The 17,781-nt window shown below is 46.7% G+C and overlaps 1 protein-coding gene across 1 annotated transcript in view; it reads left to right on the forward strand.

The window, feature by feature from the left end:
* The window catches only part of PTPN3 (protein tyrosine phosphatase non-receptor type 3), a 139,098-nt gene that overhangs the window by 14,296 nt on the left and 107,021 nt on the right, over window positions 1-17,781 (forward strand). The window lies entirely within an intron of this gene.

Raw genomic sequence — 17,781 nt, forward strand, 5'->3', positions numbered from 1 at the left:
CAGCACCAGGCTATAGGTCGAGTTCAGGTCTGCCCCACACATCTCCCATTCAGGGTTGCAGGCTGAAGGCGCAATAGCCATCTGTGGCATGCTCTTGTCACGATGGACGGCAGGAGCACCAGGGGACGCAGAAACGTAGGTGACTCCTCACACAATGCCACTACAGCCTCTATTAGGAACAGCCATGTGGTCATTCCTTTATTCAAAATAAGACCCATGGACAAGCCCAAAGTCAGTGAGATGCAGAATATACTCTGCTCCAAGACAGAAAGGGAAGGGAGAGTGAGTATTTGCTAAACAATATTATAGTCTACCACAGGGAATTAAGCCCAGCCCCCAGATAGATGGCAGAGCCATTGAGTGAAATAAGGAACCCATAAGGAGAAATCTGGTTTTGGATAGGGATGTGGAGAGGAAGTGGATTTCATCCAGAGACATGTTGAATATAGTTTCCACGGAGATGTTCAACTAGAGAAGTCAAAGAAGCAGTTGGCTGGATGGTCCACAGCTCAGGAGAGAGCTATGGGCTAAAGATATTTATTTGTGAGCCCTCAGCACAGGGTCAGCCATGAGAGAGGGTGAGATCATCCAGGGAGAATTCCCAGAGTTAGAAACGGGGCGGGCCCAGCAGAGAACACTCAGGAACTTCAAGGAATGGTTCTTGGAAGAGACATCTGCAAGGAGACTGAGCTGTAGCCAAAGACAGAGCAAGAACACTGAGTCCTGGAAGCCAAGGGGCAGCAGTATTTCTAGACAGAAGGAGTGGGCAACAGTGTCAAACACTGAAAAGCTCTAATGGGTCTGACCTCAGGAGACCGATTCCAGTAGAGTCGGGTGTTCAGAAGCTAGACTCTAAAACACACTCTAAGAAACTCAACAACCTGGACCTCTGCAACAAGGCTTGAGGACACTTACATCTCCCCCCGCTCTCAGATCAGATTTACGTAAGCTTTTATCGAAGTAAAACATGCATACAGAAAGATGCACAAATTGCTAGTGCCCATAAGCGTACTGCTCAAGGCATTTTCCAAGCTGGACACATCTGTGTAACCGGCACCCCGAGCAGCACCCCCAAACCCTCCATCTGCTCCGTTCACAAACCTCCTTCCTCTCTTCAGTTTTGCAAAGACGCCAGTGCCTTGTGAGATTAGCTGGGAACCTCGCTGAACTTGAAGTTCACTAGTTCTAGACTCAGAACTTCCCCGCCTCACTGCTCCTTGCCACCCAACCTTCCTCCAGAGGGCTGTGTCTTTTGTTGATTCCTTCATTCTTCTCTCCATTCATCATCCATTGGGTAAACTTGAGATGAGGGCTTATGTGTCATACGCTCTACTAGGGGTCAGGGAGAGAAGATAAAGGTGAATAACCCAGCCTCATGGTTAAAAAGAGGGACGTGTCAACAAGCAATCACCATACAACGTGACAGCTATAATAATAGAGGTGGTACTGCTTGGGGGTGTAGAGGGCACACACACATGGGCACTCAGGAACAAGCACTTTGGAAAACAATCGAAGTTGTGTAGGAGGATCAACAGGACTTCAAAGTCTTTGTTGGGATGAAACAGGGCTGGCTTTTGGTCTCTGTCGTGGACTGCTGTGGTGGCACTTGGTTGCTCATGGCTTCTGTCAGGTATAAACAGCCTCTCCTTTCGATCTAACAAACCTCATCACTGATAGCGCTGTAAATGGACAGTAGAGGGCGCTAAAAGACTGTGCTCGATACAAACTGCACAGTACTCGGTCCAAAAGGAAACAATTTTGATGACGACTCTGGAAGAAGATGAGGAAATAGATGAAGCCCAGGGAGAGGAAGAGATGTGCCCAGGGTCACACAGCTGCTCAGTCGCAGAACGAGCACATTCCACCAGGCCCACACGATTTACTCTGGAATACTCTAAATTTTGCAAAACTCTCAATTTGTGTAATTGAGGATGCTTCTAAAAACATTATTCTCTTTCTTTTCTCTTTTTTCTTTTCTTGCTGTGATGTAGAGGCATATTTCTGTTTATAAACTTCCTACAAATACAATATATATAAATGCTTTCTCTTCCTTCCTGAATCTGAAGCTGGCATCGCGCTCCCTGGGGAAAGTGCAGTGGTTCCTTCCGCATGGGCCCTGGAACAAGTCTGAGTCTGAATGCAAGAGCGGTGTCTTCTTGGTGGCACCCTGGATGCATTTCTTACCCACTTGCAGTCGCTGGGTCCTCATCTGTCAAATCGAGCGATATCGCGCACATACCTCACAAAGCTGTCGTCAGGGTTAAATGACAGAGGCAAATGAAGCACTCTGAACAGCTCCTGGCAAGGAGCAATTGCTCCATCCACGTGAGCTTTTATTCTCAGTCCCCTGGCTGGGCAGCGTTGGTCAGCCACCCTGCGCTGTGCCTGTGTGGGTGAGGAGCCCAGCCCTTTATTCTCCAGCTTTGGGAATCTACAGGCTTGTTTGGTTTCAGGTTGCAATTCTGCCCTGTCATTTATGGGCTGTGTGATCCTGAGCAAGTCCCTTCGCTTCCCTGGGCCAGTTTCCTCATTCCTCAAATAGAGCCGATCATATCGCTATTATTACTACCACTTCTAACGCGGCAAGAATTCCTTTTAGTTCAGTTCAACAAGTATTTTCTGATGCTCTGCTATGCCGTAGGCCCAGTGCTGGGTCCCAAAGAGAAAACAGGTAGGTTAAAGCCGTGTGCTTGAGGATCTAGGAGTCAAGTGGGCTAGATAGGTTAGAGATCGTACAAATTACCAGAAACTATGATGAATACAAGAGAAAGAGCACTAATTAGGGAGTTCCAGGAAGTCTTCCTGGAGGAGGTGAGATCTCAGTGGCTTTTGAAGGATGAATAAGAGTTTGCCGGACTCCTCTTCCTTTAAAGTCAATGGAGATAGATTGTGCAATCAGGAGTCCCAAATGGGAGGTCTGTTGTACATACCAGCCAGAGTTTTTCTTTTGTCTTAAGCTCTTGGACCCTAGACCCATTGCTCCCAGTTTCCTCTTTTCTCCCAGACACTCCTCAGAGGGAGGCCGGAGAGCCTTGGTAGGCTGGTGAATTAGGCATGCTTTAGAAGGAAAGGAGCCCAAATCACGGCAGATGGAAAAGGGTGGGAGGCCCCCAGCCCACCTGTCCCAGGAGAGCATCCCACAACTCAAGACTCTGAGGCATCCTTCCGCTTCCCAGCAGAATGGGTGTGAAGATCCACCTCTATTCCTCCTCCAGGCAGCCGCACCAGACTGCCATTCACATCTTCATGGTTCTATCTCTGCCTGAATTGTTCTTTCTCACTCTTTCCCTGCCCACCCAAATTCTACATGTCACCTCACGTCACCCTGAGTTACCCCATCATCAGCCTGCATTCTGGAGCTTTACTTCCCATTGAGCTGTGAAGCCTCTGTAGGCAGCTACTGTGTCCCAGTCACTGTCTGCATCCCCAACTCCTGGCACAAAGCTGGGCTCAGAGGACCTCACTCGGTAAATGTTTGCTGAATTGAATTGACCTGAGCCGAACTGGGCCCAGAATCCCTGACTCTTTCCAGTCAATGTTTTTGTTTTCCTCTCTTGGCGGGAAGCAGAGGGCACGCTCAGAGAGGTCATTGGAGAGCATGGAAGGAACAAATTATTTAGAGGTCTGGGTAGGTAAAGGAAATCAAGATGGTGAAGCGCCCAGAGACTGGCTGCTTTGGGAAGCCATTACTACCCCCTGGCCTGAAGGGGTGAAGGAAGGGAGCTGGTGCAGATCTTGGCGAGAGCTGCAGCCAGCAGAGAGGGGCTGCCCAGCAGGAGCTGTGGATGCAGCCGCCGCCAAACTGCAGCTTGGCAGGGCTCAGGGGAATCAATGTTCACTCTTGCTCTTCCCACCCATCTCCTGCTGTTGCCTCCCATTGGCTGAACTTAAATGGAAGCCAGAGACTAAAGGAGCCTGGTGGTGTAGGCCACAGAAGGCAGCGTCCTTGGTCATGGAGCAGAGTGCATGAAAGCAGAGAGCAGATCTGGAAGGGGAAATGGGGAATATGCAGCACAAGTGGTTTTTCCCAAAATACGATCCACACTGCATCAGCATCAGAACCGCTTCAGGAGCTTGTTTCAAAAGCAGAGTCCTAGGGGCCAGCCCTGTGGCCGAGTGGTTGAGTTTGCACACTCCACTTCAGCAGCCCAGGGTTTCGCCAGTTTGGATCCTGGGTGCAGACATGGCACCTCTCATCAGGCCATGCTGAGATGGCGTCCCACATAGCAGAGCCAGAAGGACCTACAACTAGAATATACAACTACGTCCTGGGGGGCTTTGGGAAGGAGAAGAAAAAAAAAAAGAAGATTGGCAACAGATGTTAGCTCAGGTGCCAATCTCTAATAAATAAGTAAATAAATAAAATAAAAGCAGAGTCCTAGGCTCCAGTGCAGACCTACTAAATCAAAATAGCTATTGATGGGGCCCGGGCATCTGCATTTTGGAGATTGTAGCAATCCCACCCAAGAATCTCTGGAAAGTATGGAATTATGGGAATTCTGAACTTGGTTAACTCATAATTTGAACCTACAGAATCATCCCAGGAATGGGGCCTGACGATGTTGGTTCTCCATCTATGACTTCCAAAGGACCAGAGAGCTTCATCCATTCATTCCTTCATCCCACCTTACTGCGCATGTGCTAACTTCTGGGCCCTGTGGAGGTTCTGACAACACAAAGGTGAACAAGGATGGTTCCCACCTACGTGTCCTAGGATAACCTTTTACGTGCCATGGAGGGATTCTTCTGGGGCTCCAGAACTCGTCCCTACCATGTGAGATGACTCTTCAGTGCTTCTACAAGTACCAGCTCTGGGCAGGCAAAATAAAGAACCAAACCCATGGTTTCAATCACCATCACACACACTTATGACACCCAAATACATATCTCTCCCGAGTTGGGTGTTCAGTTGCCTATGAGACACACCCTTGGAGGCTGCAGTCCCCACTGATCCGCATGACCCTAAGGGGACTCACCTTCCATCCTCCCACCCCCGCAAGGCTCCCAACCTCAGTGAGAGGTGTCATCATCCACCTTGTTGTTTAAGCAGAAACATGGGATCCATTTTCAACAACTCTCTCCCCACCCGTCAGTCACCAGGTCTAGCCATTCGGTCCCCCAACTCTCCCATCCCTTCGCTTCTCTAGGTTTCCACCAGCACTTCAGGTCCACTTACTTTTCCCCTTCTATTACTACAACAAGATAACAAGCTTCCTTGTCCCTTCCCAAGTCACTGTTGCCAGAGGGATTTTTAAATGTGCAAAATCCGAACATGTCACTCCCCGGCTTAAAATAGTCAATGCTTCCAGCTCCCTCAGGACCAGGCCAGACTCCTGACCGTGGCACACAAGGCAATTCACACCTGGCCAGGCCTGAGTTTTACCTCATCTTCCACCACTTCCCATCCCCCTCCCACCCCACACATCCTTACACCCTCATCATAGATTTGAAGTTTGTGCACTTGCTCACCTTCTTTCCAGAATGTTCTCCCCCTTCTGTATCTGGTCAATTCCATCTTGCCTATCAAAATTCATCTCAAGTGTCACCTCATCCTTGAAATCTTCTCTGACCCACCAAACCAGATTAGTCTGTGTTCCCTCAGTATCTTGTCCTCATTTCTCTGAGAGATTTCCTCTCACCACCTTGGAAAAGTCTATTTGTCTCTTCTGTTAGTCTGTGATCTCTGTGAGGACAAGGCTCAGTCGTGCCTTATTCACATTTCTATCCCAGTGTCCAACAGAGCGCCTGCCAGTCACCGTGAGTGGCTGGGTGGGGAGGCAGACAGATAAACTGAATTCACAATAGTCTCCCACATGGAAAGGGATCTCCCGAGAGAGGACCTAGGGCACACTGCTTCACTCAGTTCACTAATTTTGACCAGAGTCTCAACTGGTCCTGCAACTAGTGGAGTGTACCGTGCGCTGTGCCAGGCTCTGTGTCAGTACAGCCATCGAGAACAGTCTCTCCCCTCAGGGACCCTGTGACAATGGGGGAGACTTTGTCTTAGTTCAGCTCTTTCAGGTTGCAAGGAAAAGACATGCTCAGGTTTCTCAGGTGCTGATGTAAATGACTAGATTAAGATTTTCCTGCAAGGAAGCGTTTCTTGCATGGAAGTAAGGAAGTATGAGGACGCCCCCTAGCAGCAGCCCAGTCCCTCTGGAACAGCACCTCCAATGCGGGGATGTCAATGAAGGAGGATAGAATTAAATGTCGTCAGTCAGCTGTTGCCCCAGTAATGCTGTATAACAAACCATCCCAAAACCTCAGTGTCTTAAAACAACCACCATTGATTCAGTTTGGTTCTACTTCATATTTTTCTCGTTCTTCTGGGACCAGTCATTTACCTGGGGCAGTCTTTTTATGGCAGAAACAGAAGTGCAAGAAGGACAAGCTCAATCGCACAAGCATATTTCAAGCCTTTAAGTGCATCGGGTCTGCTAATATCCCTTTGGCCAAAGCAAGCCATGCAGCCAAGCCCAGTGTTGAGCAGGGAGAAGTCTATCTGCTTCTAGCGGAAGGAACTTCAAGGTCATGTGGCAAAGAGCATGGGTGCAGAGAGAAGGGAAGAACTGGGGCCAGCGCAATCAGTACAATCTACCACACTCCTTATTTTTCAGAATAGAGGTCATCTTAAAAGCAGACATCAACGACTCCGTTTTTTGTCTCCTCATATAAAAGCTCCGTATAATCAAAGACTTCATTCTATCCCCTGAACCTAGAACACGCCTGTATGCCTAGCACATGGCATGCATTTGGTGCTAATCAATATTTGTTGAATGAATAAATGCCTTTTGCTGGCTCCTCCTCATTGGTGCTTCCCAAGGGATGACCTCTGATCAGATACATTTGTTACCATCAAAGAGGCACAGACTAAGCAGTTTGACTATCCCCCGGAGGTAGGCCATGGGGAAACATTGTATATTTTCAAGCAGAGGATTAACCCCTTCAAACCTGTGCTTTAGCAAGATTGACCAGTTACCAGCATTCCAAGAAAAAATGAGAGGAAGCTTGAAGACCAATTGCGAGGCCATTTGCAAGAGCCCTGGTGAGAGATAAGGAGGTCCTGAAGTAGAAGGTGGAGCTTAGGAAGGATGTGAGAAACATTTGGGGGTAGAATAGAGAGAACAAGTCATTTTCAAAGATGGTAAGAGAGAGGGAAGTCTTGGAGCTTGGACCCCGGGCAGCTGGGCGGGTGATCAATGGATGAGGAGCTGGCTCGTGGGATGGAGTTGATCTGTTAGTTTGGAATTGTTGAGTTTGAAAAGTGCTTGTGGGACATTCAGTTGGAGGTATCTAGCAGGCACCAAAAATTGAGAACGGCCCTCAGAAGAGATTTCTTATTACTATCTTAACCTATTCATTTATACCAAGTATTACATTTATGTATAATACCCACTTAGGCAAACTCTTCTAAACCTGCTGCATACCCCCACCAGCTAAAGATCAGGCAAGCAGCTTGTGTCGACTTGTTTGGTTTTGATAAGTCTTTGCCTGGAGATCAGGGCAAAGGACCGCAGCAGGAAATCAGATTCAAAAAGAGACACGTGACCACCGCCAAGCGTGAGCCCCTTTCTTTCTCTAGAAGTTTAAACCCCGCCAAAAACAGCCTCTGACTTTCACACACTCAATGAATATTTATTAGTCCCTTCTCTGTGCCAGGCACTGTGCTCAGGGCCAGAGACATGGGGATGAATAAGGAAAAGTCCCTGCCCTCGAGGTGGGGGAGGGGAGTGGAGACTGACAGACAGGAAAATGCAACCAGGTGATATGGGGGCTTGGATAAATGTTCAAGGCGCTAAAAACAGGGGCTGGTCAATTCCGTCCGACTAGAAGGTGGAAGATAGTAACAGACACCAAAGGTTCAAGAAAGGTCCAGGTGCACAGAGAGGGACAATAAGAAAGAACATTCTAGATATAGTGTGCAGCTTGAGCCAGGGCTAGGGACAGAGGAGAACCAGCAGACTGCATTAGTGTTTTGGAAGGGCTGACACTTGGGGACAAGAGGAGGGGAAGGAGAGACCAAGGGGATGCAGGGCTCAGATCCTGCACAGCACTGAACACCCCAGAATGGAATTAGAAATGGAGCCAGGGGGCCAGCCCAGTGGTGCAGCAGTTAAGTTCGCACATTCTGCTTTGGTGGCCTAGAGTTCATCAGTTTGGATCCTGGGTGAGGACCTATGCACGGCTTATCAAGCCATGCTGTGGCAGGTGTCCCACATATAAAGTAGAAGAAGATGGGCATGGATGTTAACTCAGGGCCACTCTTCCTCAGCAAAAAGAGGAGGATTGGCAGCAGATGTTAGTTAGCTCAGTGCTAATCTTCCTCAAAAAAAAAAAAAAGAAAAGAAAAAAAAAAAGAAATGGAGCCAGGGTTCCCTGCCCCTGAAACATCTTACATAGGGGTCCCAAAGGTTTTGTTCTTCCTTTCTTTGGAGAACAAGAGAATTCATGATGAATCCTGATTATCTAAAAATAGATAAAATATTTTAATCCCCTCCATGACACATTTGTGATTAAAGGCTTACGAATCATGTACGTGGTGTTTTCAAAGTGCCATCACACGCCATACCTCATTTAGTCCCCATGGCATTTGAGATTGCTTCTGATTGACAGATGAGACGTTCTGACTGAGGAGTCCCTAACAAACACTGCTCACAGGAATCATGAAAACCTTCCTTCAGAAAGCCTTAAAGATTAACGTGGGAATGTTCAGCCTAGGAGGTGTGTTTCTCTGTTCTCGGCAATGAGAAAAGTACGCTTGGCTGCCAAGTGACTTCTGCAGAATTGTGTTCGTTGGGCCAGCGGTTTCCAATTGCCCTTCAGCGTGTGGACTAGCTGCATCAGATTCACCCAGGAGTTTCTTTTTTTAGGAAGACTGACCCTGAGCTAACATCTGCACCAATCATCCTCTTTTTGCTGTGGAAGACCGGCCCTGAGCTAACATCCATGCCCATCTTCCTCTACTTTATATGTGGGATGCCTGCCACAGCATGGCTTGCCAAGCAGCACCGTGTCTGCACCGGGGATCCGAACCGGTGAACCACCAGCTGCCAAAGCGTGAAGTGCGAAATTAACCGCTGAGCCACCGGGCCAGCCCCACCCAGGAGTTTCTTAACGATAGAGATGATAAATCTCCACCTCCACACCTTTTCAGATTTGGCAGGTCAGGGGTGAGGACCAGGAGCTAATATCATGAACAAGCTCCCCACGTGATTCTGGGGCGCAGCCAGCTGGAAAACCAGTCAACTGGCCTCTCTTGGTTGCAAGGTTAACTTGAGGCCCTGATGGTGAAAATGTGTTCCATAGGCCACCTGCCTTGGCTCACTCAGGTGGCTTAATATCCAGGCAGTTTCCTGGACCTGACCCAGACCTACCAGATCAGCATCTCTAGAGATGGGGCCCTGGAAACTCTATCTTAAACAGGCTCCCAAGGTCAGCTTGTTCATTTACTTACGAATCTCTCTTAATGTCTTGCCATGTGATAGACACCATTCTGGTCAAAGAGTGTAACAGTGAGCAAAACCCACAACATCCCCCCACCAACGACCTTCGCACCCCTAAAGACACTCCAGCTCTTTGAATGCTGGGGTTTGACAACTCCCGCCTCAACAGGGCTGCTGTAAGACCCTCGGGGCCAATCTGAAAGTTGGCAATCTCAAAGAACCCCAGAACCAACACTCAGCGGGGCCCAGGAGAGCCAGGAATAAAAGCAGTTTGGAAATGCAAGGAGGCAAGGCTGAGGCCTCAGCAACAGGAGCTCCTGCTGTGGCTGCCCCAGTTATTATCGCTGGTAACAAACCACTCCCAAGACTTAGTGGCTGCAAACGACAATGACTTTTTTTTTATTTCTCATGGTTCAATGTGTTGGCTGGGTGGTACTTCTGCTGGTCAGCTGAGATAAACCTCGCATGGCTGGGCCTCTCTCCATGGAGTCCTTCATCCCAGGCTTCTTAACGTCATGGTGGTCTCAAGGTTCCAAGAGGACCAGCCCCAATGCGCACTGCCTATTAAATATCTCTTTGTGTGATGTTCACCGATGTCCCATTGGCCAAATCAAGTCACATGGGCTGAGCTCAGTGTGAGAGGGGACCACACAGGGGTGTGAACACCAGGAAGTCACTTGTTGGGGGTCATTTGTATAACGTTCCACCACAGTTACTCTGGTTGTCCCTTGATCTTGGAATCTCTTTGTGCGTCTTCTCATGTTTTTCTCTGTGTTCTCCAATTTAAATTCCTACATGGAGGAATCCTATTGATCTTGCTAAGCACGTCTATGACTCATGCACTTCCCAACTCATGGGGATTCTAGGACTCAGCGGTACTGCCAGCAGGGCTGGTGTGAAGACGATGAGAAGGAGAGTGTGGGCATCTCAGGCCATAGTTAAACCTCCCATAGAAGAGTCATGAAATTGCTGTGGTTAGTGCTATAGTCACCCTGACATAAAAATATCCTCCTGTACAATTACCAGGGAGCAGAGTTGAAGTTTTGTATTTGCTGTTGGTTACACAGATTTTCAAAAATATTTTCTCCTTATTTTTGAAGTGCTATATGCACGTCACAGAAGCTTTGAAAAATATGAAGAAATTTAAAGGCTCCAGTTGTTACAGACTGAATGTTTGTGTTCTCCCCAAATTCATGTTGAAACCTAATCCCCAATGTGTGGGTATTTGAAAGTGGGGTCTTTGGGAGGTGATTAGGTCATGAGAGTGGAGCCCTCACGAATGGGATTAGTGCCCCTATGAAAGAGGCCCTAAGACAGTTCCCTCACCCCCTCTGCCATGTGAGAACACGGTGAGAAGATGCCTGGCTATGAGCCTGGAAGAGCATCCTCACCTGACACCAAATCCGCTAGCACCTTGATCTTGCACTTTCAGCCTCCAGAACTGTGAGAAATAAATGTTTATTGTTTATAAGCCACTCAGTCTATGGTATGTTGTTACAACAGCCCAAACAAACTCAGACACCAGTCAAATCATTATCTAGAAATAAATACTCTTAACCTTTTAGTGTACTTACTTTCAAACTTTTTAGTGTGCAGAAATGTGTTTTTCTTTATAAAAGTATGCTATGAATACAGCTTTATGTCTTACATTCTTCACCTAAACTCTATCACTAGCATTTTCCCATGTCATTACAAATTCTTTGTAAAATAATTTTAAGAGTTATATAATAATCAATGGGAATATACCATAAACATTGTATATTCATTCCGTCTCTTATTGCATATTTTTAGAAATTGTCAACAGTGCTAACATAAACCGTTTCTGTTCATAAGTCTTTATCTGCATTTGAATTTTTCCTTTGAACATATTGGGTCCGTATTCTTTTCCTTGTAAAGCACAGTTTTCAAGATTACTTCAGCGTTTCTTAACAAACAGCTAAAGAGATATTTTTCCTCCCGAATGGGATAGATACTTTCCTCTGCTCCATATGCCAAGGCTGGCCTTGCAGAATGGGTCCATTTCCTCTTGTTTGACAGTCCTTGTCTCTCCTCATTTCCGTGTGGGTGCACGGGACAGCCAACGGTTGGCTGTGGGCTGGCCGTTCAGTGACTTCACCAGAACTGGAAACAGAGTTGTACATGTTCCCACGGTCACCTCTTTATCCAAACCATGGAAAACTGACTTTTTTTTTCATAACTGGCACACGCTATGTTTGGGTCAGGAACCCAACATCAACTACAAAGGCTGACCTCAACCCTGGGAACTTGAGAAGAAACTAGATAACACTGCTGGGAAATTCTTCCTTCATGTGAGTTGACATTTGAAATACGTGCTAGCATTATGCACATTTTTTTTTATGCCACTGAAGCAAGTGTAATGGAAAATAATACACTGGCCTTAGTAAGTCCAGGGACCCGGCCTGACATGGGCATGTCAATAAGGCAATCCAGTTGCAACTAATTCTCTAGCTCACCACACTCTTAGTAAGTACCAGATGCTATCGAGGCTCCCAGCATAAGAAGAAACGATGTAACACGGTTCACAGCTGGGGTGGCAGACTTGCTCAATGGTACATAATGTGCTAAGTGTGAATCTAGTGGAATCTAAATGCAGAAGGAGGGGCCCCTGGGCCCGCCTAGGCAGTCAAAGCAAGCTGGTGACTCAGACTATACAAGACTGGGAGAAATGTGAAGAGTGCCCTCAACGCATCTGCCCTATAATGGGAGGATAAGTTATTGTCACAAGTGCTGACAAAATTGGGGCACCTTCCCAAGGTTGAGACTGTACATGATTCTAGATTGCAACGAAATTGAAACCAAGAGACACTAAGAGAGTTTTAGCCCCGCCTTTATTCCCTGGTCATTTCTATCATGATTTTACTCACTCTGTTATTCCTATTTCTTCTGCCTAAAGATGGAAATCATGGGTCCCAGAACTGGTTTGGAATTAGCTCACTCAGCAACACAGGTAGACAACAAAGGGGTGTGCCCTTGACTTGTAGACCTTCTGCCAGCACAACCAGGTGACTCCCAGGTGTAGAGAGGCAGGGACGATGTCCTAATCCTCTAGTTGTTTCACACACAAATTGAGAGTGCAGAGTGATATCTACCATGGATGAATTATTCTTTATTTGGGACACCACTGATCATATTTCTCCCTTATCCATCTACCTACATCTATTTGTATCTCTTTTCTATCCATCTATTGGTCAATCAATTATCAAGCTTGCAAGCAAAATTCCAGAAGGAATTCTGAAAGGACTTTAGATACAATATAACTCTCCTTGCTCACTGCAGAAAGGCAAGCAGTTTTTCAGACAGGGCTCATAGCCCTTTGCATACCTTGTTCAGAAGTCATAGTCACAGCCCACGTGGCATCGGGAAGATGTTTGGCCCCATTCAGGGGATTTTCCAAGAGCCTTCCAAAAGGAGCATGTATGTTAATAACCAAATACAAGTCAAAATGAGATGAGAGGCATAAAAGAACAGACCAAATGCCCTGAGGTGCAGGGGTTGGAGAGCTCATCCAGGAAGAGGCGGCTTATGAGATGGACCTTAAAGGATGGGTAGGGTTTCAACAGGCAGAGATGGTAGAATGAGGTGTTTTGGGAGGTTGATATGGGTGGCCTTCATTCTTCAAGGGGAAACAAGAAGGAGGTTGGGCTTGGGTGACCAAGGCTGGACGAGGTGGCGGCATCAAAAACAAAACAGAGAAGCCCAAGAAGATGAAGAAATGGAGAGAGGGTAATGTTTTCTGACCCAATAGCTGGAGAACCTCACCCTGGAAGAGAAAGTTTAGGGTGAAGAGCAGTGTTTGTGTAGACCCTGGTGGCTGTCACATGATGTCAGTCCCCAAGCACTTCCCAGGCATCTTGGCAGAAAGTCACATGACTCTCACCAACTCATACCCCATCTGCGAAGATGATCTGCCTTAGGAACTCTGCTGTCCCTGGCCGAACACAGATTCCTTTAACTTCACATGTGACTCATGTTTACAGAGGTCTCGCTGGCCAGTGTGTTTGAACTGCGATGCATGCAGTGACGGTGTGTACCATGGAAAAAATGAGAAAGACATCCTAGCAGGACGCCAGGGCGCAGTTGAGGAAATCCTGTGGTGTGTCATGCATGCAACACTAGAAGGTCACCAGAGCACTGGGCAGGCTGAACAGCATCCCCCGTTCTTGAAATGTCACCAGGGGTTGGGAGCACAGTTTTCTTCTGGGCCCAGATCAGGTTTCCAGCATCTCAGGGATGAAATAGTCAGCCAAGCTAGAACAGGTCTCAGATGACCATCTTTTCATGGATACAACTTTCAGTCGAGGCCTGAGTAGTTAAAGTTCTCCATCTTCCTTCTCTGGCCACTTTGTTATCAGCTGTGTCAGGAAAATATCATTGTTGATCTTAAGGTCACTGAAACGATTTTTCTCTCTCTTTTATCTTCATCCAAAGCTCTTTTTTTCTGTTCCATCCCTCAGCCCTGTGCATTTCCAATAGGAGGAAGAGTTCACAACCCATGGCTGTGTCTTTCTGGCGAGCTACACATTGTTGCAGCCTTGTCACAGTTACAGCCTTGACGTGTCGAGTAACCTAGGCTTTGAGCTTGGTCAGCAAAATTTAGAGGGAGACAAAACAGAAAACAAATCATTTAAAAAACATATTATGCAGACATCATTCTTTTTTTTCTCGAGAGAACTTATTTACTTTTAAACAGGTTATACATCCTATGGTAGATAATTCAGAAGGTACAAAAAGATTGAGAGCAAAAGTAAACGCCCATCTGTCCCCTGCCCCCACTTCTCCAATTCCTCTTCAGGAGGTAATGACCTCCCCAGCTCCAGGTTTGTGTGTACTCTACACACTTCGGTGTGTTTATTTTAAGGTCTACTCCTCTTAGCAAACATCACCACCACTATGACTACACCATTACCACCTCCCTCTAGTCACATGGTTAGCCTGCTCCTGGCCCCAGGAGAGTATGGTTGGTTGAAGTCAAGGTCAAGAGCAGAGAGCCTGACAACTCTCTGTTAGGGGTCCCTGCGTGCCTGTAAGGGATGCCTCTCTCCATCTCCTCTTCCCCTCCCCTTCAACTCCTTTATATATATACATATATATATATATATATATATATTTTTTTTTTTGGTGAGGAAGATTGGCTCTGAGCTAACATCTGTTACCAATCTTCCTCTTTTTTGGTTGAGGAAGATTGTCCCTGAGCTGACATCCATAGCAATCTTCCTCTATTTTTTGGTATGTAGGATGCTGCCACAGCATGGCTTGATGAGCCATCTGTGGGTCCACTCCTCGGATCCAAACCTGCGAACCCTGGGCCGCCAAAGCAGAGCATGCAGACTTAACCACTACACCACTCGGCCGGCCCCTTATGTGCACATCTTTTAAGAAGTTGATGCTCTGGTCCTTAGTCCCATCCATCCAAGCATCGGTGATACCTACAAGACCATTATTATCTCCTGGTAAAATTTCCCACCCTCTTAGTTTATTGCTCAGGCTATGTTCTTGGTACATATACATTGGAGACTATAGGACATAAGTTGTGAAACTTCAGCTTGCACAAGATTTTTACAATAAACTATAAAATGCAGGCTCCTGGGTCCCACAAGAGATTCAGAAGGTCTGTGCTGAGGCCAGGAGTCTGTTTTTTCACAAGGTCTCCTTCCCTCAACCTCATCTTGACATGCGGTTCCTGGATCAATTTAAGACACGCTGCCTTCTGTACCGTTCCTGACTCTTCTCCCTAGAATCTTCTGCTAAAGATTATAGAGTGTTTCCTTATCACTGCTGACTTTTCAAGGCCGTGACCTCTATGCGACTATTCTGCATTGCCTGGGTGTTTCTCTCTCTCTCCTCCTGTTTTTGGGCATATGAACCTTGAAGGTGTGGTTGGGACACTTAACAAACCCTTTCTCCTCGGTTTTGTAAGATGAAACCACCCCTTTCGGGGAAGGTCGTTGCTTAAATACGGCCAGCCGCAGTATACGATGCCAATTTTCATTCTCTGCATTCCTCACTGTTTCTCTTCGCTTCTAACGTCATAGCCGTCTATTGATGGAAGCATCCTCAATGCTTTGAGTTTCCAGAGCAAGACCTCAAAGCCCCTAGACTTACACTGCCATTTTTCATGTAGCTGCAAATCTATGTGGTGGTCTATCACGGCCCTTTCGGTCCTCTGGGATGTCCACAGCATGTACGCCAGAAAAGTGTTTTTCAAACTGAGGTCCGTGTATTCCTAAGGGTTCCCTCAAGTGTTCCTGAAGGTCTGAGAACACTCTAAGATAATTGTTTAATGTTATCTTTCCATTCCTATGATGATGTTAAAAATATACACATAACTGGATCGTCTGGCTGACTCCCTTGTAACAATGGCTGCCACGTGATTTCAGTTCCCTCATTGAAATCTGTTTACCGTCAGGTTGGCATCAAGTGACCATCTAAAAGGACAGCGTTTAACTTTTGATTTGTTGACAAGCATATTTGGCAGCCATTACGTTGGCTTGGCTTCCGTGCAGCTCAGACTGAAAGGCCAAGTCTCTTCTGGGGCTGCTGAGAGGAGGGCCCTCAAGTTCTGGGCCTTGGAACTTCTTGGCTTCATTTTCTTTTTTTTTTTTTTCTTTTTTTTCCTTTTTTTTTTTTGAGGAAGATAAGCCCTGAGCTAACATCTGCTGCAAATCCTCCTCTTTTTGCTGAGGAAGACTGGCCCTGAGCTAACATCCGTGCCCATCTTCCTCTACTTTGTATGTGCGACGCCTGCCACAGCACGACTTACCAAGGGGTGCCATGTCTGCACCCAGGATCCAAACCGGCAAACGCCGGGCCACCACCAAAGCAGAACGTGCTCACTTAACCCCTGCGCCACCAGGCCGACCCCATTGGCTTCATTTTCTGCTGCTTTCTCCCTTACCCCACCAGCCTCCTTACTCTACTCATGCTCTCTTAAGGGCCTTTGTCCTGGCCATTACCTCTGCCTAGAAGATTCTTCCGCCAGATATCTGCATGAACCACAATCTCATCTCCTTCAGGTCTTCGCTTAAGCGTTTGCTTAAGTGATTAAATCTCGCAGTCCTGTTTAAAAGTGCAACTCCGCCATCCACCCCACCTCCATCACTCTCTTCCCTGGTCTCTTAACATGCAGAGTAATTCACTTTTTTATAATGTTTGCTCTTCATTGCCTGGCTTGCCTGTTAGAATGTATCGTTGTTCGCGTTACTCGCTGATGTCTCCCAAGCAGTTACAACAGTGCCTGGCACACAGTAGGTGCTTAATAAATATTAACAAATATTTGATGAATGAATGAATGGACAATAATCACCTCATCTCTGCTCTTGTACCCATGCTAAATTTGTCCATCACTTTTGCAGATAAAACAGCTCTTTTGGCAGTGATAAATCGCAATGGAAAGATGTTTTTCAATGGAGAAAACTTTAGGCTGAAAAATTTGTGTTTCTCAGAATGAGATCCGTGAAATCCAGGAACTCCAAGAACACGAGCTGAGTCCATGGGGGTCGGCATTGGACTCACACTTCTCTAGCAGGCGCCTGACTTGACCACTGACCCCTTCTTCCTCTCCTTCCCCCTGGGCCAGGAAAGACATCGTGTCACCATCTGCCATGGCTGGGCAGACAGGGCGGGCTTTACCCTCCGTGAAAAGAATCCGCTCACATTTTTGTACAGTGCCAGAGTAGCCATTTTTCCTCTCTTTACATCATTTTCTTTGGCTTGCCAACTTTTAAGTTTGTTTCATTTTTCCTGATAATAAAAGAAACACACTTACCTTAAAATAAGATTTAGGGAACTACGTATAAAGACGTACAAAGAAATAGATGCCTAAAGACTTGAAATTCTCTTCTTTGTAAAAGATACCTTCGGTGTCTTGTCTCTCCGCCCGTGCATGCAGTACTCAGACAGAGCCACCATTACTATTTTGGTGTCGTTCTTTCTAGTCTTTTTTCTATGTGTGTGTATTAAGTTGAACTATAGGAAGTCGCTGATGTTCAACCATTGCTGACCTATACAAAATGGCAATTTTATATGGTTTACACCTAGTAACTGACACAGTGGAAGCCATACTATGCGTATAATTTTACAATGTATTCTTTCCACCTGTCATTATAACAGCACCACTTGCCCATGGATTTTCCGATTCTTCGGCCTTTCATGAGCTTGCATTAACAGCACAAATAATTGATGAGCCCCAGCATCTCAGCTGGGGGCCCTGCCCTTTAAATCACTGAAACAGGCCACGTGGTGCCCAGACTTCCTGAGTCTCGATGTGAGTGACACTCCTCAGTGACTCTTCCAGGAAACTCTTTCTATAAATTCCCCC

The sequence above is a fragment of the Equus asinus genome, chromosome 10 (genome assembly GCF_041296235.1).
Source record: "Equus asinus isolate D_3611 breed Donkey chromosome 10, EquAss-T2T_v2, whole genome shotgun sequence".
Classification (NCBI taxonomy): domain Eukaryota; kingdom Metazoa; phylum Chordata; class Mammalia; order Perissodactyla; family Equidae; genus Equus; species Equus asinus.